Genomic DNA, 25,746 nt, shown 5'->3' on the forward strand with positions numbered 1-25,746 from the left:
GATTCTTCCCAGCGACTCCCTTGTAACCCGACGACATCTGTGCTCAGCGGATGTGAAGCATTACACCCTATCAAGAAAAGCAATTCATTCCTGGAGTGATCACAATACACTTACTGAGCAGTAACGATTCTCTGCGTGCACATGACTGGGCTTGAGAGAGAGAGAGAGAGAGAGAGAGAGAGAGAGAGAGAGAGAGAGAGAGAGAGAATCAACCATACACACACCATAGAATATCACAGTGATGCACATTTTTGAGAGATACAAGGATTTGGATGTCTCAAAGAGAGAGAGAAATAATCAAACATACACGCACACACCATAGAATATCACAGTACGCGCACACGTGTGTGAGAGAGAGAGAGAGAGAGAGAGAGAGAGAGAGAGAGAGAGAGAGAGAGAGAGAGAGAGAGAGAAATTGTCTGACTGAATCAACCCCAGGGAGGATAATTTTCCACATCTTTTATTACTCACCATAACCCTCCAATGACGTTTTAATGCCAAAAATTGGACGTTCCCATAAAACACCTGCCGCTGGTCCAAGTTCCCACTTCAGAGTATGAAGGCAGAAGTGCAGGAGCCAAGGAAATTATCAATAAAGCCCCCCCCCCCCCCCCCCCCCCCCCCCCCCCCCCCACACACACACACACACACACAAAAAAAAGCAGGTACTATTATACTTGGGCCAAGCCAAGGCTAACTGTATGACATGGGATTACACATTACGTTGGCCCATGAACTAAAAATAAAACGAAATTTTCATAATCCCGAGGATGTCGAGCAATTGGAACTTCTTCAGAAGTTCAAGGGAAGATGTAAAAGCCCTGGCACCCTAATACATTTTATCTATTTGTTAGTTATTGTTGTTGTTTTTTTTTAATTGCCAAAAATATTATTACTGTAATAACTATGAGGTATTTTTACTAATTGGTCGATTTTAATTTGAGGAAAAGATACAGTGATCATCTTTACTATACAAAGAAAACTCATAGGTTCTGAGAGAGAGAGAGAGAGAGAGAGAGAGAGAGAGAGAGAGAGAGAGAGAGAGAGAGAGAGAGAGAGAGAGCACTTTCCTTTTATAATGACACATTCGTATGACTGCGGGACAGCCGGTAGCTCAGAATTTGATGGTTACGACCAAGTGAGTTTCTCTCAGACAACAGTTGCTTCAAATACCGTATTTGCAAAGGAAAGCCATGCTATGCTAAGCTATGCTATGCACTCTCTCTCTCTCCCCGCGCAGACTCAACAAGTATCAATCATCATAGGTTAAAAAGTATGAAGTCAATTTCCCTCACTGCTAAAGAAAAAAAAAAATGAAAAAAAATACTCTGCTTCATATATACTTCAAGTTTTTCCTTGAATCTCATGATTGGAGTTCGCGAACTAAGGACTTTTTTTTTTGGGGGGGAGGGGGGTGTGTCTCCGATGACCCCCAATAACTTTTTTACACAAGAGAGAGAGAGAGAGAGAGAGAGAGAGAGAGAGAGAGAGAGAGAGAGAGAGAGAGAGAGAGAGTTAGTTTTGGCCATCAATGTTACGCTTTGTCAGGACAAGATTTCAACTTTTCTCGGAAAATTTATAAGGACAACAATCATCAGACGCAACTTTCTCTGTCTAATGATCTCATGATTATATATATAAACATCTCCTAACTCCTTGTGGATATACCGTAAGATGACCCTGAAGCACACACTGCGCGCTTTTCAAGTTAACAAATTATCATAAAACCCGAACAATCTCCTTTTCCATACCAAATACTCAGGGTTAATAGATCCGTAACAATTCCAGTGGCCCTCCTCTTTTTTTCTTTTTTTTATTTATTCCAGTGGTCCTTTCTTTTCCTTAAATTCCAGTGGCCCTTTTTTTATTCCAGTGGCCTTATTTTTTTTTTATTCCAGTGGCCTTATTTTTTTTTATTCCAGTCCGCCTTATTTTTTTTTTATTCCAGTGGCCCTCTTTTTTGTTTTTATTCCAGTGGCCTTCTTTTGTTTTGTTTTTATTCCAGTGGCCCTCTTTTACTTTAAATTCCAGTGGCCATTTTTTATATCGATAAAAATCTGACAAACGATAGAACAACCTGTCTTTAAAAAAAAAATTTCTTTTTAAATGTTAAAAAAAAATGCTTTTGAAGGACCAATTCCGCATCATAAGAACATCTTGAATCTTGATATATATACCCTGCGAGGGCGAACGAGTACAAACACCGCCGCATCCCCTCATCAAAACCTAGATTAAAAGCAACACTGCTTTGTAGAATTTCATATAAAGGTCGCGACGGCGTCACTCCTGACAATCAACTGAGAGAGAGAGAGAGAGAGAGAGAGAGAGAGAGAGAGAGAGAGAGAGAGAGAGAGAGAGAGAGAGAGCGCCTCGACAACATTAGAGCAAAGCACCGAACGAATAAAGACATTCTATATAGGTTGTTTGTTGTTTGAGATTAAGCTGGCCTTATGCCAGCACGGGCCCTTGCTCCTAGAGCAGCCCGTGGACCTATAGATTTATATATAAATTCTTTACGAGCGTCTACCCGAGACAATGACGACTTACCGCATTTCATAATCATAAACGAATTATATATATACATACACATACATAATTATATAATAAATATATTTACTTTTATATATAAACAATTTATATAATGCATCCCGAGCGTAAGGAGGACACACAAATAAATGCACATTTATGTACAAACAGGTCATATGCAAGACAAGCTTTACCTCCTCTACCCAGAACCGGTCAGCGCTGGTTGGTTCAAGACGTAGAATGGGATCTTAAGAGAGAGAGAGAGAGGGAGAGAGAAAAAAGAAGCCAATACATTATTCACGAGCGGATTAATCGATTCCAGGATACCGAAAACACCCACAAACCGCGCAAGTCATTTCGTGGATTACTGTTTTTTTTATATATATATTACTTTTCTTGTTTAATACGCGAGTGGTTTTAACACTTTTCGTGGGATAACAAAAATATTCAACATGAAGTTTGGTCTTTTTATAAAAAGGCTACCCTACTAAACTTGGTTTCACTTTTATCATACAATGAATAATCGATCTATTCTTCATTCCATTCGTTACATATATTTCACCATACAATGAAATCAACGATGTATTGTTTATACATAGGATCCATGGTGGGTGATACGAAAAATGCATTTTAAAATTTATGCGGATTAGGATGCTCCATTACCACTAAAAATATTCTACACAGCAGAAAATCAAACCTAAATAATATGAATCAACAAAATATTTTAACTTACCACTATACACTTTTATTGTAATAAAGTGTATAGATATTCTACAAATCAACAGGAAATGAAACCTTCCCAACATAAATCAACAATAGTGCTAACTCAGCTCTATACACATTGCTGATTCCAAGACCGTACAATATATCCCCGGACCGGTTAGAAACGGACGGAAGGGGGCGGGATGGAGGGGGATGGGGGGTTAACCAACACATACAGGAAGCGGCCAAGAGGGGGCGGGGGGAGGGGTGAGGGGGATAGGGGGAAGTGGGAGTAGGGGGGGGGTGGGGGGGGAGGTAAGAGGCAAAGCCGCTACACAATCAGCTGATGTGTTTATGTAGTGATGACTCATCACTATAACCAGTCTGCGACGAACACATTTCCTCTCTCTCTCTCTCTCTCTCTCTCTCTCTCTCTCTCTCTCTCTCTCTCTCCAAGAGACAGAAGGATCTTGTTCCAGAAAAATCAGAAAGTGGAAAAAAGGTCTTGCAAAAGAAAAAAATGCATGGAAAGTTATAGAACTAAAAAGTAAGATAGAAAATGCAGAACAAAAGATTATACAATCAAAAGAAAATGAAAAACGGGACTTGGAAGAAAAAACCCTATTAAATATCAAGCAAAACCCCAAACTATTATACTCATATACGAAGAAGATGAATAAAAGAAGAATAGAAATGGGGGGGGAGGCCCTCTGAGAATTGAAGGGAGATTAACGAATGAAAAAAAGAAAGAAATTTGCAAACATACTGGCAGAATCGATATGAAGAGAGAATTCACCCCTAGAATAGATAATGAAGATAATGATATAGAAGTAAGGGACGAAAATAGTGAATATTTACTGACATAGAAATTAATGAAGCTGATATTGTGCAGGCAATTAATGAAATTAAAAATGGAGCTGCTGCAGGGCCGGTATGGAGTCCCTGCTATTTTGTTAAAGAAAGTAGTTCATTCTATCGCAAGCCACTTGCAATATTATTAAAAGACAAAGTGTAGATACAGGCAAGATTTATGATGTAGCACAAGAATTAGCATATATCACCCTACTTTCAAAAGTGGATCAAGACTAGAGACAAGTAATTATAGGCCTGTGAGTCTAACATCACATATTATGAAAGTGTATGAAAGGGTAATGAAGAAAAATATTATGAAACATAATAATAAAAAATAATTTGTTTAATATAGGACAACCACGGTTTCCGTACCCGGAAAAAGTACACAAAACCCAACTGTTAGTCCACCGTGAGAACATATTCAAAAATATGAAAAGCGGAAATGAAACAGATGTGGTTTATCTAGACTTTGCAAAAGCTTTTGACAAAGTAGACCATAATATATTAGCAAAGAAAATTAGAAAAAACACAATATCGTAGATAAAGTAGGAAGATGGTTAAAGAATTTTTACACAACAGAAAACAGATAGTTATTGCAAACGATGAGAAATCGGATGAAACCAAGGTAATATCCGGTGTGCCACAAGGTACGGTGCTAGCTGCAATATTGTGTATTATGATTGAAAGACATAGACAGTAATGTTAAGGATTCGGTAGTGAGTAGTTTTCGCTGATGACACAAGAATAAGTAGAGAAATTACTTGTGATGAAGATAGGAACGCTCTACAAAGAGACCTTAACAAAGTATATGATTGGGCAGAGGTAAATAGGATGGTATTTAACTCTGATAAATTTGAATCAATAAATATTTATGGAGACAGAGAAGGAAAGCTATATGCATATAGGGGACCTAATAATGAGACAATCACAAATAAGGAAGCAGTTAAAGACCTTGGTGTGATGATGAATAGGAACATGTTATGCAATGATCAAATAGCCATTCTGTTGGCAAAATGTAAAGCAAAAATGGGAATGTTGTTACGGCACTTCAAAACAAGAAAAGCTGAACACATGATTATGCTTTATAAAACATATGTTCGTAGTCCACTTGAATATTGCAATATGATATGGTACCCACACTATCAAAAGGATATTGCACAAATAGAGTGTGTACAAAGGTCCTTTACAGCTAGAATAGAAGAAGTTAAGGACCTAGACTACTGGGAAAGACTACAATCCTTAAAATTATATAGTCTAGAAAGGAGAAGAGAACGCTACATGATAATTCAGGCATGGAAACAGATAGAAGGAATAACAGAAAATATCATGGAACTAAAAATATCAGAAAGAGCAAGCAGAGGTAGATTAATAGTGCCCAAAACAAATATTACCAGGAAAAATAAGGAAGAAAAACACACAGAAACATTAATCCACTACGCACCAGCATCGATAATGCAGCGTCTATTCAATGCGTTGCCAGCTCATCTGAGGAATATATCAGGAGTGAGCGTAGATGTGTTTAAGAATAAGCTCGACAAATATCTAAACTGCATCCCAGACCATCCAAGATTGGAAGATGCAAAATATACCGGAAGATGTACTAGCAACTCTCTGGTAGACATTAGAGGCGCCTCACACTGAGGGACCTGGGGCAACCCGAACGAACTGTAAGGTAAGGTAAGGTAAGGTAAGGTCCGGTTTTATCACACTCCTTCCTATGAAATCACACTGCCACAACAGTAGACTTCTTTGTTTATGTCTCGGCTAAATTCAATGCTATTTAGTGAAATTCATATCCTGAAGAGAGTGAAGATGTCATTAGACAGAAAACAAGTATAAATCACATTCATCCAACCTCTTCTATAAAATAACTGGTGTTATTTTTCATACTGTTTGTTTGTATGGTGTTTTCACGTTGCATGGAACCAGTGGTTATTCAGCAACGGGACCAACGGCTTTACGTGACTTCCGAACCACGTCGAGAGTGAACTTCTATCACCAGAAATACACATCTCTCATTCCTCCATGGAATGACCGAGAATCGAATTCGCGGCCACCGAGGTGGCACGCAAACACCATACCGACCACGCCACCGAGGAGCTTTATTTTCCATGTTGCATGTCACTTCTAACACTTGTGCTCGTTAGTACAGATGTATGCATGCAAAAATGTGGATGCAAACCAATGTCATACATAAAAACAATGACCATTTCATGGGCCCGTGTTTGTAAAACGTCTCAAAAAAAATTATTTCCATTTCTAAACAATGAAAAAAATGCTTCTAGAGTAGCTGGTTTCCATGTAACAGTTCTGATGCTTAGGGAAAGAAAAAACTTCAAGATAACAGGTTGGTGTCTAAACAAAATCTAAGACGCAATGAAACTCCGGTTGAAAAAAAAAACCCTCCCAACGCACTGAGCGAGATTACAATACGCCACACGAAAATCGAGCTGCTTCAACTTCAGTCATCTCGTACTTCTAACCATGACAGCAATTAAGTTACGGAAGATAACCTCTTCAAAAAAAAAAAAAAAAAAAAAAAAAAAAAAAAAAAAAAAAAAAAAAAAAAAAAAAAAAAAAAAAAAAAAAAAAAAAAAAAAAAAAAAAAAACAAAAAAAAAAAAAAAAAAAAAAAAAAAAAAAACACATCCGTCCGTCACGCGTATACACAGTAACGTCCGGGGGCAATCGTCAGATACGTCAACGGGAGCAACCACCACCAACAGTTCTGTTGAATCATCAGATCCGTCAGCGCCATCATGAGCATTCCTCATCTCAACAGAGCACGACAGCAGCAGGCATCACGTTTAAAAGACAATCTGTGTCCCACGGAATTCCTGAAGGTGTGATTATTATGAGTCACACCATGGGACAAATAAGTTGTGTGAAGTGATTTTTAAGTGGTTTGGGTTCCCCCCAACGGAGTGGAAATAAGAGCGAAACAAATAGATGAGCCAGACTTGATGCTCAACCCAAATCAATAAATTTTTCTACTGACACCACACACCACCACCAACAGCAGCAGCAGGAGCAGCCAGCCTCAACGAAGCTCAGATGCTCTACACTCCCAAGGAAAACATATTTCTCCCAAGTACCAGAATTTCTCTAAGCTTCAAATAGAAGAAACAAGAGCTGAGACCTATAAGGTCATTCAGCGCTGATATTGAAATAGACAGTAAAAAGGTTAAAAAGGTGTAACTGAGGAAAACCTTGAAGCAGTTGCACTATGAATCGACTGTTAGAAGAGGGTGGAGAGTAAGAAGAAAGTAGGATCATGAACGGAGGTACAGTAATAGGAATGAAAGGGGGTTTCAGTTGGGGGCCGAAGGGCTGAGCTGCAAAGATCCTTAAGTAATGCCTACAGTGCACCGCATAACATGCACTGACAGCACTATCTCCATCACGGGGCTAAGCTTCAAATCAATCGTAAACTGGTAAATCAAATAAACTAGGCACCAAATATACAAGGACCATGGACACATTTTGAAAAAAAATTAGGCACCACATATACAAGGTCATACTTAAAAAAAATAGGCACCACATATACAAGGGCATACTTAAAAAATAAGCACCACATATACAAGGGCATACTTAAAAAAAATAGGCACCACATATACAAGGGCATTCTTAAAAAATATATGCACTACATACACAAGGACATGATTAAAAAATTTGACACCACATACAAGGGCATACTCTAAAAAAAATTAGGCACCACATACAAGGGCATACTTGAAAAAAATTAGGCACCACATACAAGGACATACTTCATAACCCTGTGTTGAAGGTTATGAAAATGACTCATAAAAACGGGACATTCTCTAAAGATCACGGGGCTCAATGCGGCGAGTGGTGCGTGTCAGCTTTCCCATTCTCTGGCCAATCCAGGCGAGATCCGCCCAACATTAAACGAAGGAAGAAAAAGTCCCCGAAATTACCGACAATGAAATTATTCTGTGTATGAACGAACCAAATATTCAACCGTAGATATGAAAAAGACTATTACCCAATAAAATTGAATTTTAAAAATAGTACGCGGAAGACTGCCTATCCATAAACTGCTAAGTATACAAATATGGAATGCAATAGGACATCCATATTACTAAGTCACCTAACTTCTAACATCATGTCCAAGAACATCAAAGTACAAGAAATAATTCTATATTTCACAAAGGACGAGACATGAATCAGAGACAAACAAGTTTTCCCACGACCAACGACAATAATCTAAGACAAATCCAGACCAGCCAGAGAACGAACAAAGAGGATACCATACACAGAAACGCCTTACCTTCATTTTCCAAGAAATATAAGTCATGTTTATCAAGAAAACCATTAGCAGGGTAAGAATTCACAACCCTAGTGTTTAGGAGGAAGAGACAGGGAATGCCAAATCCCTATATATGTATTTGTGGGAAGCCACAATTCACGTGCTACAGGGACGGTTGTAGAGGATGAACGGATGACATTTAGCTTTAAGAGGAAAATGAGAGGAGAGGCTGAGAAAGGTGATGCTCAACTCGACGAACAGATCGAAATAATTAATACATCGGTGACCGGTGACATTTATCTTTCTACGGCCATGATACGGCTGAGAGAAGAGAGGGTGAGCCTACGATTAACACATACACAATTTCTCGTATTCATTTAAGGCATTTACGATAAAATGTACACAAACCTGATGTGAAAGGATTAATCTCAATTGCTCAATACAGACAATCACTCTACCATGACCAGATACAAAACTCATATAGTAAAACATTTTAAATGATTACAAAGTACAATAAGCTACCCATAACAACACATACCCACTTAAATGGCTGACCTTCCGTTAAACTTCTAACAATCCTCAAGTCCACATTATGCTGCCTTAATTTGCAATTAGCTAATACTACATTAACTTTGTACGTAACAAGCCTGTAGAATATATCAATATTAAAAAAAACCGTTTCTCAGCCCAATTAGTCAAGACTACATTTACTTTGCTTTTAAATAAAAAATATGTAGAATATATAAATATTTAAAAAAATCAGTTTCTCAGCCAACCTGGACAACTTGTATATGAGTCCTATGACTTGCAGATTCAACCCTCAATTCATTGCACATCTGCAAATGTAATATACTTTCAAAGCTACGAGTTTCTGTCCCCAGACTCATGTACGATTCAAGTTAATACCGTCCATACATTATTCATGCTCCCGACCCGTCATTTTATAAGTCTTCTAATCGAAACAACGCAAAGAGTTCCCGCAAATAGGATGTCAACTGCATGAATGCGAGGACGTGGATTGAAGTCGTTGGAGTCATGCAGTTTCTTATTGATTTCAACGCCTGTCGTCCACAACGCCACCCCTATGGCGAAGTGTGCGAGGAAGCGAGGGCTTCCCCATCCAGTCACCAGGTTACATCATATTCTGAAAGCTTACTTCGTCATTACAGGGCCAAAAATGAAGGCTGACACATCGTGAGTTCAAAAGTACTATGGTCCGTTGATGAACTTTGCCTCTTCCAACATTTCTAGGTAAACATTCAACTTTTTTTTTTCCGCTACCTGTATGGAGAAAATTTATCATGTGATTTTGTAAAAACCTATAGGACAAAGTTATCTACAGGTGAAAGCTGCCTAAGAAATTTTAATATAAAATTTAGGCTAAATGTCAAGCGCTTGGGCCTATGAGGTCATTCGGCGCTGAAAGGGAAACTGAAAGTAAAGGCGGTTTGATAAAAGGTGTAACAGGAGGAAAACCTCATAGCAGTTGCGTTATGAAACGATTATTAAGAGGGGGAAAAATAACTGGCAGAAAGAATATGATAGGAGATACAGCAGAAGAAATGAAAGGGGTTGCAACCAGGGGCTATAGGGACGCTCCCAAATACTAATGCCTACAGTGCACCGACGGGATGAAAGAAGGCTTTAATACAACTAAATACATATTGCTATCCAGTCTTAGACGTCTTGGGTTACCCATCAAGCCACCCCTTCCCACATTTACTAAAGGAAAATAGCTCCTATTTCAACTGCTATCCTTTGCTTTGCTTCCGTAAGTGGAATAAGAGAGAATAAACGGTCTGCTCTCATACATTTCTAAAAGAGAATAAACGGTCTGCTCTCATACATTTCTAATGGGCAGAAATCCTTTTAACCAACCTCCGATATCGAATCAAACTGACTTGAAAGGAAAACTGTTCGACAAGGTTAATATTACAAATATATTCATAAAACAAAACGCTGTCTGATTAGGTAACAATATTTACTACAACCTCTTATAATTTATTGATTAACCTTAGCTGATTCTCACTACATAACAACAACATCCAAACCAAGACTGACTTGAAGAGTAAACAAAAATACACCCCATTAACAGACTAAAAAAGAAAAGAAATAAAAAAAAGAAACAAAAATCTGCAATCGGAGCCACTTAATGGTCGAGACACGACATGCTGACAGAACGCTTCCCAGACGCAGAAGTGTGTTTACAAACAAAGGTGAAGCAACTGGGATTGTGTATCCACGGCTGTAACATGAGTGGGTTACGGTTACGTCATCGAGAGAGAGAGAGAGAGAGTACGTATTACAGATTCACACCGATGAACAAAGAGAAAGACTGCAAACCTTTGGCAATGTTTTCGTATGACGTAGTAAGCGCTTAGGTGCGAACACCACCTCGAGTTTCCTCCAATCGGTGGCCGGTCATGGAGTCAATACCATCAACTCAAAAATTACGACGCACATCTTACGCAATGCTGACGAAATTAGTACCATGTGCAGGTACTATTAATGACCTATACACCTGTACTCGAGTCCAATCCAAAAACATCTGTATGACGGCCGTGACAGTGGATATCTACACGTATCAGAAAATGTCATTTCGTTACAGATTTACAGATTTCCTTTTTTAGCGGTTTGAGGAGTTAGCTTTGTTTGGTACTTCCGAAGAAAATCTTGAAAACTGGCCCTTTGTTAGTTCCTTTGATTTCAACTGACGAAGAAATTATTGAAACTGACCCTTTGTTAGCTAATATGTTTTCGATTTATGAAGAAATTCTTGAAAACTGACCCTTCGTTAGCTGCTTCAGGAGTCAGCTATTTTGCTACTGTTGGAGACATTGATTTTTTACTCAGCCTCGTTAACGACGAATATACTCTCTTGGTTGCGACTCTCAACGGGAAATGGTTCAACAAATTCTAAAGGATGTTTACGGAGTATACAACTCGGGCCTCTGTAAACACTCAAGGCAGTTACGCCTGAACAATGAAAGTAGCCAAAGCCTGTCAACGCATAAATTCTAAAAGCATGCGTACTATTATAACTTGGGAAGTTACGCCAATTTAAGGAAGTCACTCACCATAAGGGTTAAATACAACGTTTGAGGACACTAAACCAATACCAAGTCGTACCTATAAAAATAAAATAATAAATAAATATATAAATAAATAAAGCCGTACGCATAAAAAGTCAAGTCGTTAACTATAAAATAAAAAAAAGAAGTCGCACCTATAAAAAAATTAAAATAGAGCCATACGCATAAAAAAAGTTAAGCCGTAACTATTGAAAAAAAAAAGTATCTTCGTATTAACAAAACAAAACAAAAATCCCGTCTTGTTTGTACAAAGAAACGACACGAAAAACGCTAAGATAATTATCGACGGCATTCGTGTTCCTCGTACTTTTAAGTGCGTACCCTTTTCGGTTTTAAAATAATTCTGCCAGGAACAAAGAGGTCCTCTCTCAAGTTCACAAAAGACGTACCAGAAACGTTCCCCCTTCTCTCCCGTTTCTACAGCCTCGTACCTTATCTCTCTTCGTACCTGTGACGTTCCCCATCTCTCTCTCTCTCTCGACGGGATGCTGCAGAGGAGGCTCTTCTTACTCTCGCCCTCAACGTCGTGGAGGGATGGTTCTGGAACCGTGCGAGGGGACGATGAGCGGCCGTTCTCTAAAAAGCAGCAGTACGAGAGAGAGAGAGAGAGAGAGAGAGAGAGGAGAGACAGAGATAAGAGAGAGAGACTCAAACCCAGACTTATTAATCATTAATCAGCCAAATTGTTTTCCATCAAAACAGGACGACCTCGTGATTAAGACTGACTCTCCTCTCTCTCTCTCTCTCTCAAGCAAAGTAATTCCATAATCTAGGCCGATGACTCTGGAGGTGTCAACTACAAGTTTTCAGTCAATCATTAAAAGCTGCCCCCCCCCTCCCCCTACAACCCCTTTTCCAAATCAGACGTTATCACCCGAGTCTCCCAATGATGACGTCACGCACGCCTTCCCTGTGAGTCGTCGGGAGGCCTAATCGATCTCCCCCATTCCAGGAGCCGATGTTTTCGATCGGTTTTCCCCTTCCCTCTTAAAACAGAAAATGGACGAGGTTTTTATAGGCCGAGGCAACCATAAAAATACTCGTTCGCTCCGGAGGACGACAAACATGACCGGGGGGAGATAATAAAGCAAGTAGGTTAAGCCTTCCCCCCCTAAACCCCCCCCCCCAAAAAAAACCCCCCCCCAAAAAAAAATGCATTCTAGTATACTGAAGTCTTCCTGTCTCAAATGTATACATCACATGAATTTTCTTTCTACGACGACTTAACGATAAAACTGACGAGTAATGCCTTGATCTCCGTGGCTTCTGCACAACTCTTAAAAAGACATCTTATCTCTGGTGAAATGAACTAATCCCCTGAATGAGTTCCCAGACACACGCCTCAGTTACAACATTACACACACACCACACCTTGAATCTTGAATGGCAGGCATGCCAGCGTAACCGTAAGTTATGCTACGACTCGGCAACGTCAATGAAAATTACCCTGATGGGTAAAACATCAAGTGAAGATTTTAAAGAAGAGTGAATAACCATATGTTCAACAGCTAAAACTTTATACAATTACATATATGTATATATATGTGTATATATATGTATATATATATATATATATATATATATAGTCTCAGTAATTGGGCGGCTACTTGGAAATCTTAACTTGATGATAAATATATATATATATATAGATCTTCATATCTATATATATATATATATATATGTGTGTGTGTGTGTGTGTGTGTGTGTACTGTGATTGCAATTAACATATATAATGTCAGAGTGAGGTAGGACTGTTTATCAGAAATTATTTTTTTTAAAATAAATCTTGGATAGAGATAAAGAACTCCTTAACTTCTAGTCTGCACATTCGTCAGTTATCGACTCTACCAAAAGCTCGCTCGTAAAACATACAAATATCATATAACATAAAACGTGTGTGTGTGTGTGTGTGTGTGTAACACGCTGGGAAAATGCTACGGGATTGTGTCACAGCTGGGCTACCGTGGACACCAGATGAGATGAGGAGTTCTAGAAGACGCAGACCTACTTCGATAAGAACTACGAGAAGGAAGGAAGGAAGGCTGGAGAGAGAGAGAGAGAGAGAGAGAGAGAGAGAGAGAGAGAGAGAGAGAGAGAGAGAGAGAGAGAGAGAGAGAGAGAGATGAGATTTATGCTAGATAAACCACAGGAAAGACCTAAGAGGCGGAAGCTCCTCCCAGAGGTCATTTGCGCTACGCGACGTTGGAGGTGGTGATGTCGAGAGAGAGAGAGAGAGAGAGAGAGAGAGAGAGAGAGAGAGAGAGAGAGAGAGATTAGTATGTCTCAAAGACATAATTAATCAGCCAAATCGTTTTCCATCTAAACAGGATAACCTCCTGATTGAGAGAGAGAGAGAGAGACTTCATCCAACGCAGTTTTGAATTACATATACCTCCCTAAAGAACCATTCCCTCAGGGTTGAATGCGATATATAAAATGCTCCTCCGTCACGTGGTTGATAATATCACCTCCAGCTAAGATGCCCAAAACGACGGGGACTCCGCCTATGATGAAGAACCTTAGGCTACTCACTGGGCTTATTTCAAATTAATAACATCCCACCTCATCCCTCGTCCACCGAGGCAGTAAGCATTACCTTAACTAAAAAAAAAAAAAAAAAAAAAAATGAGGGGCCTCTTCCAACGCCACCACCACGCCTCAAAATAAACCAAGTTCACCAAGGCTTAATTTTGTTGTTATAGCACGACACTGCTCCGGTGTTACTACGTAACAACGTCGAACCACTGTGATTTTGGTGAACAATCGGCTCTTAGCTGAGACAGCATTCAACGTATGTTGAAGTACTACCTCGGGGAACTGATATGGGATTCAACTCTATATATATATATATATATATATATATATATATATATATATATAATATATATATCACAACATTCAGATGGATAATCAAAACTCACCACTCACGAACGAGAGAGAGAGAGAGAGAGAGAGAGAGAGAGAGAGAGAGAGATAGAGAAGAGAGAGAGAGAGAGAAATGTACATGTTTATAATATGTATGTATGATGTATGTTGTATGTATGTAGTGTATGTATGTATGTATGTATGTATGTATGTCTGATATGTATGATATATATATATATATATATATATATATATATATATGTATAAATGTAAGTTATCAGGCAAAACAGTGCTTGAAGTCCCTCTCTCTCTCTCTCTGTTCATGGAGTGAGAGGCAGGCACGAAATGCAATCAATGTCAATTGCCACTCATTGCTCTACGGATCAATGGACAGGGATGACTAAATAATAATAACAAAAATAAAAAAAAAAATAAAAAGCCTGGCAGAGTCGAGCAGCCCCTTTACTCTGGCCTACACCCATGGCAAACATAAAACACACTCCAAATTTATATATACACAAATATAAGCAACCAAATATATATGTATAATATATACGTATGACTTGAGGATGAGTTCCTTTGGCAGAACACTTCTGAAACAGTAGTCTTTTGAAAACTTCTACACAATTAGATTACCAGCAGGTTGTCAAACTCCTATATACACAGCAACATTTTACCTGTAAGCAGGACTCTCTCTCTCTCTCTCTCTCTCTCTCTCTCTCTCTCTCTCTCTCTCTCTCTCTCTGGATGATTCTAGTCCTTACACATGATTATCATCACAACCTTTTAGCGACGAATGAAAAAAAAAAAAATTACACCACCTTAAGCAAAAACAACACTTGGCGGACAAAAAGTCACGGCTACTTTTCTTGAGACAGAACACCAGAGGGGAAGTTATTCGATGTCCTTTGACGTCCTTCTTCCGACAGGAAGGAAGGCTGCTCTGGGTGTGGTAGGATCCTAACATTCGAGGGGGGGGGGGGGGGAGGCCAGAGGGTGGGTGGGGTTGACGCAGTGTGCCTGCAGTGGACCTGAAAGACCCTTGGTAAAAAAAAATTTAAAACTGCAGCTGCATTGAATAATGCTTCTTCAGAAATGCAATTCGAGTGAAAATGTCCCACCGAAAAAAAGGGCGACAAATAAAACGACTAACCGACGGGAAGAAAATTCAGCAGCTATATCACGCAACGCGGGAACTGGGGTGAAACAGCGAACTTCCCCTAGTGCCAGCTGCGACACCGCCTGGAGGGAAGATGTACAATGGAAAGTACGTATTTATTGCACCACTTCTGTCTAAAACTCGAAGGGGGTGATGCCCATCCTACTCTGGGAAGCGCCTTTGGACGCTATTCACCAACACGAAGGAACACGTCACAAGGCGAGGACGTCACAGAATAAGAGAAATGTTGGTAACGGCACACAATCGGCCCAGAAGCTACTACGTCTGGCACTAATAATGGAAGTTAACGTTGTCGCGGAGAAAGCTACGTCATCAAACCACACACATCCCGAGCCACCAAGAACTCTCACGATCACGTTCTGCCTCTCAGAACTTGAGGTATCAAGTGTACGGTATGCGTATGCAACCGGGGCCAGTCTAGAATATAGAAAATTCTCCATGTATATCCGGGTAGGCGCCGGGGGAATATCTACGATTCTGTAAACCTTACATATATAACAGATTTCTAATGACCAGCCAGCTTAACACCCAAAATTGTAGGTACACGTACCTCCAACCACCCAACAACGGTTGGCTGATAAATACAGGTAGTATGAGATAAAGCTGTACCGTTGTTCACAAAGAGCTACCGACGCAACTTAGTCTAGTCGTCTCCTCACCGTTCACTCACACTATCGCAACTAAACTGGAGCCTGAATTTTGCCTGAACACGCCGGCCTCTGCCTCTGCGCACCCAGTATCGCTTATAATGCCATTAACAAAGCAATGTGGAACGGAAACGAGTGTACACAGAGTTCCCCAAGTACACGTACCGATGAGCAAGTTCTTACGGTGATGCACTGGCCACATAAAGAAAATATCGGACATAACTGAACAAAACCTAACCCTCAACCAAAATATAACATCATTGGCAACTCTTCTCCAAATGCCGCCGAGTATAGACCACGGGAGTTTTATGCCTATAAATATAACTTGCTATACTGTAAAATAAATCAATGGCTAGAGATGTCCTATGCACAGATACACTTCACTCCGTAAACAAGCCCTAAGGGGAGTGTTGAAACTATTCATAAAAGAAGCCAATTTTTCTTGCAACACTCTGGGTTGACAGCCGGCATCATGACGTACATGAAGGCAGCCGCCACCTCCCTCCTACACGCTTGACGTCACTAACCTACTTCCACAATTTAAGCGATAATTATCAAATGTGAAAAATAACTGATGGCAAACCTCTTATGTGAACAAAAGAGCATTTTTTTATATATTAAAATGCATTTCAAGCAGCAAAACGCAGATGATTTTTGGGGCTATCAAAGAAAACGCATCCAAAGAAAACGTACAGACTCAAAGCATAACTTCAACATTTCTGCTGGGGCGCCCTCAAACTGGGAAATAGTCTACTGTGCAGGTGGGTGGGTTTTTCCAGTCTCTAAACATTCCTTATTAAAACCGGTAAGAGAAATAAACGTACATCTCTTCCATAAAAAACCTTGCCCAAAATAAATTTGTACATAAAATAGCATCTATGACATGTAACCACAATTTTACACCTACAACCTCTGAACATCATTGTCCTGTAAGAGAATATTGCAGCCGACCGGTTTTCCCGTCAAGATATCACTAGCAATAAAGTAGTAAGCTACACTTAAATATCCAATAAATACGTGGCACATTTCACCACTAACATTTCAATCAAACGACATGGATTCACTTACAAGTTTCCTTACCAAAATATAACAAAAGAATTGCATGTAATCTTTCAGGGAGCTAACATCAATGTCTTATGGATGGCATCAATCAACACTAAAGCATCCCATAAGCTTTAAACTGCTACAAAATAAATAACCATGCAATGAGCCAGATGTTACTCTTCAAAAGGGATATATGAGGTTAATAGCAAGATGGATGGTATATAGTCTAAGGACACGTACTTAATTTATCCTGCATTCTCATGTATAATATAACAGGTCTGGTGCTTTATTTCCTCTGTATGTTCGTCCCGTTACAATGAAACTTTACAATGCATGTACTTAATAAATTCAAACAACATGCATGTTCTTATTACATTATATCTGTCTGTAGAGGTGGTATGGAGTTTCTCATCTGTAGAGGTGGTATGGAGCAACACATATAAACCTTCACAGTACTACTAAAATGTGACAATGAACACAATAATGAATGTAAAAGTATAATAAGACAAGTGGTACAAACAAGGAGCATTCATGAAAACAGTATGAATCAGGCACTGAAACAAGTGATCAAGAATTAAAACTTCCAATACATGTAAAAGACAATAAACTTTATTACTTCACCAAAGAGCTTCAAATTAATTTTATTTATGATACAGAATTCAGCACACCTGCTGAAATACTGAACAAGTCAAGCTTAATCATCAGCGGAAGACTGTTAGTAGCACAATTATTAACAGCAAATATACAATAAACTTGCAATGTATATATGGTTGTTATAACACAACCGTATTTTTAGGCAAAATAGGACCTTCTAAATAAGCACAAACGAAGAACCATATTATTTACGTAAAATACATGTGCAAAGACATTCTTATCCAATAAATCTGAAATGTAAAGAGGCCAGATATGGTTCTGCTGAATATGACCTTCCAATATTCCACTGTCGACTTCAAGATTTTACCAGCTTAGCTAATATCTTTGAGAAGGCCATCCCATAGTTTAGAAGAGTGGCTAAACTATTCATCAACGGTAAGACTATAAAGGCCTACATCAAATTAATGTCATAGCCAAATACCTAACCCACTCCAAGTAAAGATCAAGCACCTGAACTACCTTGTCAATGACAACCCAAAAATTGATAAACTATATTCACAAAGAACCAAATATTAAAATGACACAGTGACTACCACCAAACAAGTTTGTAAACCATAAATTTTGGATATATAAACATCCTAAATTCTAGTAACATGAAATTACAAGATGGCATTTACAGAGAAGCATTTTTCCAAGCTATAACAATGGCTACTTCATGCAATATCCTTCTTGCATAAACTAATATGGAACATGACTCAGAAGCTTTTAAAAACAACTAGGAAAGCAATTCTGATAGTGCGCATCTCTTAACAACGAAAATTGGAAGTTACAACACCAGCTATAACAATCACCACAATTGTTGCTTCTGCTTGTTCAAAAGGGGAAGAAATGTGGGAAAGAAATGTACACGTATCTGTAATATGAGAATAATGCTCGGTCTCTTGGGAAATAAAAATTAATGGCTAATTTCTCTTAAAAGTTTGCCATCTTACACAGTTTTAACAAGAAAGAACTGAAAACTGAAATCAACACTGCCACAATCAGAGGAATTAACCATTGCCTTTAACATCGTGAATTCTCCAAGATGAGAGATTTTCTTTACCCTAAAACTACAACTACTATGGCTCCAATGAGTACTACTGTCATGCCATTTAGCATGCCTTTCCTCCTATCTCTCACTAACCCCCTGCCTCAAGAGGCTTCAGTTCCAGAAATTTTATTCCCAATTAGTCATTTTGCCTTGACAAAGATCACACTTCACAGTCAGAGTAGTGCAAGAGATCTCTTCCCCTTGTGTTCCCTGCATAACATTTTCTTTGGAATCCAATTTATGCATTAAGATAGCCTAATAATTAGTGTCTTTTTCTCCATACTGATCATTCTGTGATGCCAGTATACCACAAGGATTCTTTTCATGCTGAGGCAATGAAAGCTGTCTAGACTCTAGAAAGGGTGTGCATAGGTGACCCATACCTCTGAACTAAAAGTCAAGCAAAAGGGGTAAACACTGACCTTTATTTTTGTTTAAATTGTGCTCAGTCAACATCTGACATGGAATTCAGACAACAGCCATATCAATTTAAGTGGCCATATTTTTCAACCAAACCAAAGTTTGTGGATATTCTACTAGTAGTTTATGGACAGACAAACATATGTGAATACATAACTTTCCAATTCTGTAGACAAACATTGTACAAGGTCTCCAAACTTATGATCTGAAGCCTTATCTTCAACAATGTTATCTCAATTGCTCTCTTTAGTCTTGAATTATCATTCTACCTCCAACGTCCAAGAACTTCAATAAACCTAAAGCCAACTGTGGGGGCACTCTGTCATTCAGTGCCAAAGACTGAAAAGATGGAAGGAAGTAGGAACATGTAAAATAGAAGGCTAAAAAGGTGGGTGCAACCAGGGACCAAAGAGACACAGCAAACAAACTTTCAAAATTCCTGCAGGGCATCTTTTTTAAAACTGTTAACTGTATGGTGGTGCCCTTGAAACTGGGATTCACTACCATTCCAGGTAATTTGACCAGATAAATGACCAGGTAAACAAAAAAAAAAACAATGAAGAAATACTGTACAAACTACCATACTAACAAAAAAATATCAAATAAAAATTTTACAATACCTACAGTGTACTGTAATCCAAGTTAGTTTTAACTTCGCTTCAAACCTCATGGCTTAAAATAAAACCAAGAAGGTAGCTCAGTATGAGTATGATTTTGCAGATTGCTGTATATTCCTTGACAAGAAAATACTTGTCAAAAAAATAGGCCCAGATCTATTTGTGTAGAAGGACACAGCCTAAATGGCATCTACACAAACTATCTGCAGTTCTGAAGGATGAAACCTCAAGATTCGCAAAATCAGACTAGCCAAGGTTAGTTTGGCATTTATGAATAATCGCCAATTACAAGACATGCATGGAAACAACCTTCACAGGAAGGTAATGCTTGGATATAGTACAGTACAGTTCCCTACAAATGGTAAACACCATCAGAAATACCTAAATTAAAACCTTGATAAAAGGACCCTCACACAGATAGAAAGGTAGGGACATTGGTCCTTGGACAACTGTCCCCAAGTTACATATCTATGCCTTAATTAAATTACACATGGTGCAGTTCTTCATTGTCATTCGCTCTCTATGATCTAGGCTACTTAAACCACATTGCAAAAGCTCCAGTCCTATCCTTAGGCGTACAGTACAAACTTGAAAGTGAAACTAAGCTAGTTTTAAGCTTAGTTTCACCTACGAGTTTTTACTGTGGGATAAGGGTATTCCTCGGAGAGAGCCTTCATGATCCGGTTCGAGCTGCTAAAACATAGTCATCAAGAACTTCTACCAATGGCCTGGGAGCCTCTAAGGTATGGTATGCATAAACTAGATCATAAACTGGAATATGGTGTAATTTGTACATGGTTTCCCCTAGGTCTTACACCGGACCAACTTTCTGGTGCACTACACATACACCTACAGTCTATCTCAAAAAACACTGGAGAAATAAATATGCAGTTATATATGGGTAAATATATTTACAAATACATTTCTACAGAGCTTTCAGGAATTGAACAGATTCCCAAAAGCTGAGTAGAGATTTATTGTAAATAACATACTGTACCCATAAAACAAATAAATAACTATGGATTTGTTTCTCCACAGAGAAATTTTTTTAAATATAAACATCATCATGACTACATTCACTTGCAAAAGTTTTTCTTTTCATTTACGCTATTCCAGTTCACAGCTTATACTCAATTCTGGACTCATTTTCCTTGAGAGCTGAGGGTTTGTGCTTCCCTTTTTGTATTAGCTCATTTTGGTTGCATTAGTCATTTTTACTGCTTGTTTTTTTTCTTGTGATTTCTTAGTGACGACACAAAACATAGATGTAGTCCACTGCTCCTTCAAAACTCAGAAAGTGTAAGAGAAAATAATGTGTTAGCTATGTCGAATAGTAATCTGCATAGCTTTGTCATGTAATTCCTCCCAAACTTACAACTTGCACTATCAAATTCTTTTATTATCTTAATTAACAAAGAAAACCTCTCCAAGCAAATATTACATGGTTGCTATTACACTAACATTGAAACTGCAAAAAGATTTGACTCAGTCATAAACAGTAACAACAGTCAGTGAATCATCACACTGTTTTTCATGCCATCCTCATTCTAACTGAAGAAGCATATACAGTGGACCATCCGTATTCACACGGGGGATGCATTCCAGACGAAACCCCCCCCCAACACAAAATAGCTAGAATCCGCAAATACTTAGAACCCACAAAAACAGACTAAGAACTGCCTATTTAGTTCAGTCAAACTCAAGAAACACCCACTAAAAATGTTTATACCTGGATTTTTTAATAGTTTTATCACAAAAAGAACATTTAATCATGAAATTTATATGAAAATACAGTAATTTGTGCATATGTCTCAGAGAAATACTGCGAATACGCGAATATTCAGCAAATAACTTGTAGATATGGTCTATAGAGAAATCCATGAATATGTGAGTCAGCGAATACAGGGGGCCCACTGTAATTTTCTTTTATTTGTGGTGCTTAACAGAAAATGCTACACTAGGGGACAAAAGATGAGATCCTTTCAACCGAGTACCATCATAACAATATGTGTAACAATAAACAGACCGACATGGTAAATGCAACATCCTGACTGGGACTGGTGGACTTAAAAATACAAAAAAATTAGTTCTATTTTGCCAGTTTTTCAAATATAATGGCAAAGAGGAAAAAACCTTTTAAACTAATAAATAAAGTTTAACTTGCATGAGTTACTTGATTAATTTTATAATCTACTCGTACACAAGATGATTCAGCATGTGAAAGACAAGTTTCAATGTAGTAATGTCATGCTTTCTTCAAGAAATGACAACTAGTAGCCATGGAAAGTTTAAAACAAGTGAGTTCTTTAAATAAATTACAGTACTCTACTCCAGATGAGAAATGCAACTAATGCTGTTTATTTGCTTTAATAACAACATGAGGCGATTTATATATACAATAATGGTCAATGCTTAACTACTTCTAGTTCACTTTCATTTGAATATCTCTAACTACCAACATCAGAAGTATATATGAGAATTGTAGGATAAACATGTGCAAGAGCTGGTTTCCATAGGAACGATACACAAAAACTAAAGAAGGTTTATTTTAATGATTAGAATAAACAATCATCTGACATCTACATTTCAAATTAGCAATAAATCGCCTTATTGTGTATAAACCTATCATGAAGCTTTATCAATATTGATGTATGCAAGAACTCATGCCTATCACATGATCTGATGCATTTATAAGCAAAAGGACCTGAAGTATTGGCATACAACACTGTACAGTATCCGAATCTAGATATGAGGAGCAATCAAAAGACTTTGTATAACATCCTATTCCAGATAAATAGAAAAATGGATCAGTCACGAGATTTTGCACAGAATCCTAACCTAGATAGTATACATAGATAAGAGGATCACTCCACTTGGAGAGCAGTTAGTTATTCAACTTGCTAAAGTGCTTCACCTACTATAGGTAAACTTTGTGACACCACTAGCATTCCACACATAAGACTACTAAAGCAGCCTGGTTCCTAACACACCAGGAAATTTACTGCCTTTTGTTTATGTTTACGTCTTTTGTTTGTTTATGATATCTACTGTAAAGTTTTTTTTTTAATCTATGGTCGCCATTTGGTTACATTTTTGATGTTTATTCCCACCGGGCCAATACAAAATAAAGCACACATTTCAAATTGCAAATTGGCAGTTATGAACCAGAGGGGTGCAGCAGGAGTCTAGTTTTACCACTGATTCTTATTATCCGAGTGCCTGGGCCTAACCAAACCTAACTCTTGAAATATTCTACCCTCTGCCCTGATGTACAGCATATTCTTTTATACTAGGGCTCCACATACTTTCTTGGTGTGTGTTGTGGGGGGGGGGGGGGGGGGGGTTGGGGGGGGGGGGGGTGGGGGGTTGATTACTGGGCATTACATAATCTTATCTTACCAAGTCCTCTTTGAGTCCATTTTAAAGAACAAAAACTATTTTCATAAAGGCTATTCATGCACTATCTTACCATATGTATACATGGCACAACCCAAGACGACAATTGATCCTAAAATAAGCGCAGCATGGCTGGTCTGATATCCTATCTCTCCTAAGATTCTATATACATAACTCTTTGTCACTCCTTGCCAGTTCAATTTAATATCTTCAGCAAACATTAACTGCTTTTACTCCCTGCTTTCCAATTTCAAAGTACCTATAATACAGTAAGTCCTCGGGTTACGCTGGTACTCAGGACTTACGATGGTTTCGGGTTGGTTACGAACGTGCCCCCATAAAAATAAATAAAAATAAAAAATAATTTTTGCGTCGGTTCCGTCATTACTCGGTTTAGCGTCGTAAGCAAACGTAACAAACCGCGAACTAGTTCCCAGGCGCAACGGCGGAAGAACTAATCGCTTTTGGGGGGGAATAGAGGAGACAGGGCGTCGCTTCGCTACGCTCCAGTCCTCGTTACCATACGCCATTTTGGTTGTTTACACTGCCTCCCTCTCCCTCGGTGGTTCCCTCGTTTTTGTTGTAAATGGTTTTTTGTAACTTTTTGCTTTCTTTGTTATGGTTTCTCCCCAAGCGCCAAGGCGGACTCTTCTGATGGTAGTGCATCGAAGAAAACTGAAAGGCCATCCACCATGGAAATTAAAGTGGAACATTATAAAGGCGATCCGTAGAAGGAGAAACGGCCAACAAACAAACATTGGCCGCTATCGCTTGGCCTTAGCCGATTCGACCGGTTGCTACCATTATCAAAGATAAAGAGGCAGCATCGTTGAACATGTGAAAAGGATCTGCTCCTTATGAAAAGCGACAGTGATAACCCTAAGGACAGCGTAGGTTATCAGCATTCCTCCAGTACTAGAATGTTTCATGCCTCAACTCTAGAATTCATTGCCTCACCTCAAGAATCATCTGCCCCTCAGCATCTCCAGCAACTTCTGGAGGTTCTTTTTCTCTTGCAACTAACCTCCCCCCCCAGTCCTCTCCAGCAGCCGCAGCTTCCTCTCCAGTGTGCGAAGCCAATTCAAACTAATAAAGGAGTAAGGAATTGTTCTCCTCTCGTTTGTTATTGATATGGTATTTACATTAAATCATGTGGTTTTTTATTTTCAAATGTTCCGGACTTACGCTGAAATTCGTTTGTTACGCATGGCATCGTAAAGAACGGTATCAACGTCGTAACTCGAGGACCCCCCGCTGTTACAAACTATATACTAACCTCACATAGAGAAAAGTGCTGTTTCAATTTATTTTTCTTTCAGCTACCATGGCATCTTCCATACCCCTGTACTTAATTCCCAGACACATAACCTAGACCCTAATGAAAATTTCAGCAAAACTGAATGCTAGCCTACTACAACAACCTTTTGGTTTGGTAACTAGTAGTGTAGGTGTAAAATGAGAGCCACCTTTCAGTATCAGCGCTTTGGCGACAAACGAAAAACCAAACAAGACAGTAGGCTATACATTATAAACATAAACACCCCAGCCTCTGGGGATAAATGTAAACAAAAACCAGATACAGTACACTGTATGTCATAAACAGACAGGCTAGCCTCTGGAGATACCTAAACGTAAAAACAAACATGGCACATAGGCTAGCTACCCATATGTACACCAAGCAGACAATCCTCTGGGGATATACGTAAAAACGAGCAATACAATATATATAAAAATAACCCAGCCTTTTGGGATAAACATAAAAAAAAAAAAAGATTGGGTAAATATCGTACTGATAAACAACAGCAATAACTAAATAGGTATTTCTACAGAAGCAGTCCGCATGGACGGCAAGGAACGTAACCGCGTATACGACATCCAGTGTATTTCGCCGTGTTTAGTGCTGGCCCCTAGGGGTTTAATTACAATCGTCCGAATAGATATTACTTAAAATTCTTGTTCAGTAGGTAAAACTCCATAGAAAAACCGCAACTGCCATAGTCTAGGCCGCCGCGGATAAGTACCCTAGATCTACCACTAAATAGCCTACCATGGTAAGCCAAACTAGTTCATCATACCAAATTTTCTTTTCATTAACCTAACCAAAGCTCCTGTCTTTTCAATTATTTCAGTAAGGGTTTGATTACCATTACCCTGGCTATGCCTATACTAATCTGTTTACCTATTAAATTTTGCAGCCTAGGCCTACTACTAGCTAAACCCTCACAGCTACTAATTTCATCCATGCTTGCCTGGCCTAACCTTCCCAACCATCAATAAAAGTATATTTCTACTTGTCCAAGCCACAGAATGGTCAAGAGGCCTACTTGGATAGGCCTAGGTGACAACCAATTAAGATAAATGTCTCGGGTACCTAGAATGACAGGTTACGTAACTACCTAATAGGCCTACTAGGTATATTGGTGCTGCTGTATAGGCGATAGGCCTCGGGCAG

At 38.8% G+C, this 25,746-nt stretch overlaps 1 protein-coding gene and 1 pseudogene across 2 annotated transcripts in view; both read right to left on the reverse strand.

Moving 5' to 3' along the window:
* The window catches only part of LOC135195017 (ubiquitin-like modifier-activating enzyme 1), a 99,105-nt gene that overhangs the window by 72,406 nt on the left and 953 nt on the right, over positions 1 to 25,746 (reverse strand). Inside the window, exon 1 of one of the 2 annotated variants that reach the window (XM_064221322.1) lies at positions 16,037 to 16,268. The exons of the other annotated variant lie outside the window; for it this stretch is intronic. The gene's annotated coding sequence lies outside the window, so the exon portion shown is untranslated. Of the gene's footprint in view, positions 1 to 16,036; positions 16,269 to 25,746 lie in introns of those variants that run through there. 2 annotated transcript variants of the gene reach the window in all.
* Positions 1 to 25,746, reverse strand: part of LOC135195515 (ubiquitin-like modifier-activating enzyme 1) — a 139,275-nt pseudogene that overhangs the window by 38,540 nt on the left and 74,989 nt on the right.

The sequence above is a fragment of the Macrobrachium nipponense genome, chromosome 20 (assembly GCF_015104395.2).
Source record: "Macrobrachium nipponense isolate FS-2020 chromosome 20, ASM1510439v2, whole genome shotgun sequence".
NCBI classification, from domain to species: domain Eukaryota; kingdom Metazoa; phylum Arthropoda; class Malacostraca; order Decapoda; family Palaemonidae; genus Macrobrachium; species Macrobrachium nipponense.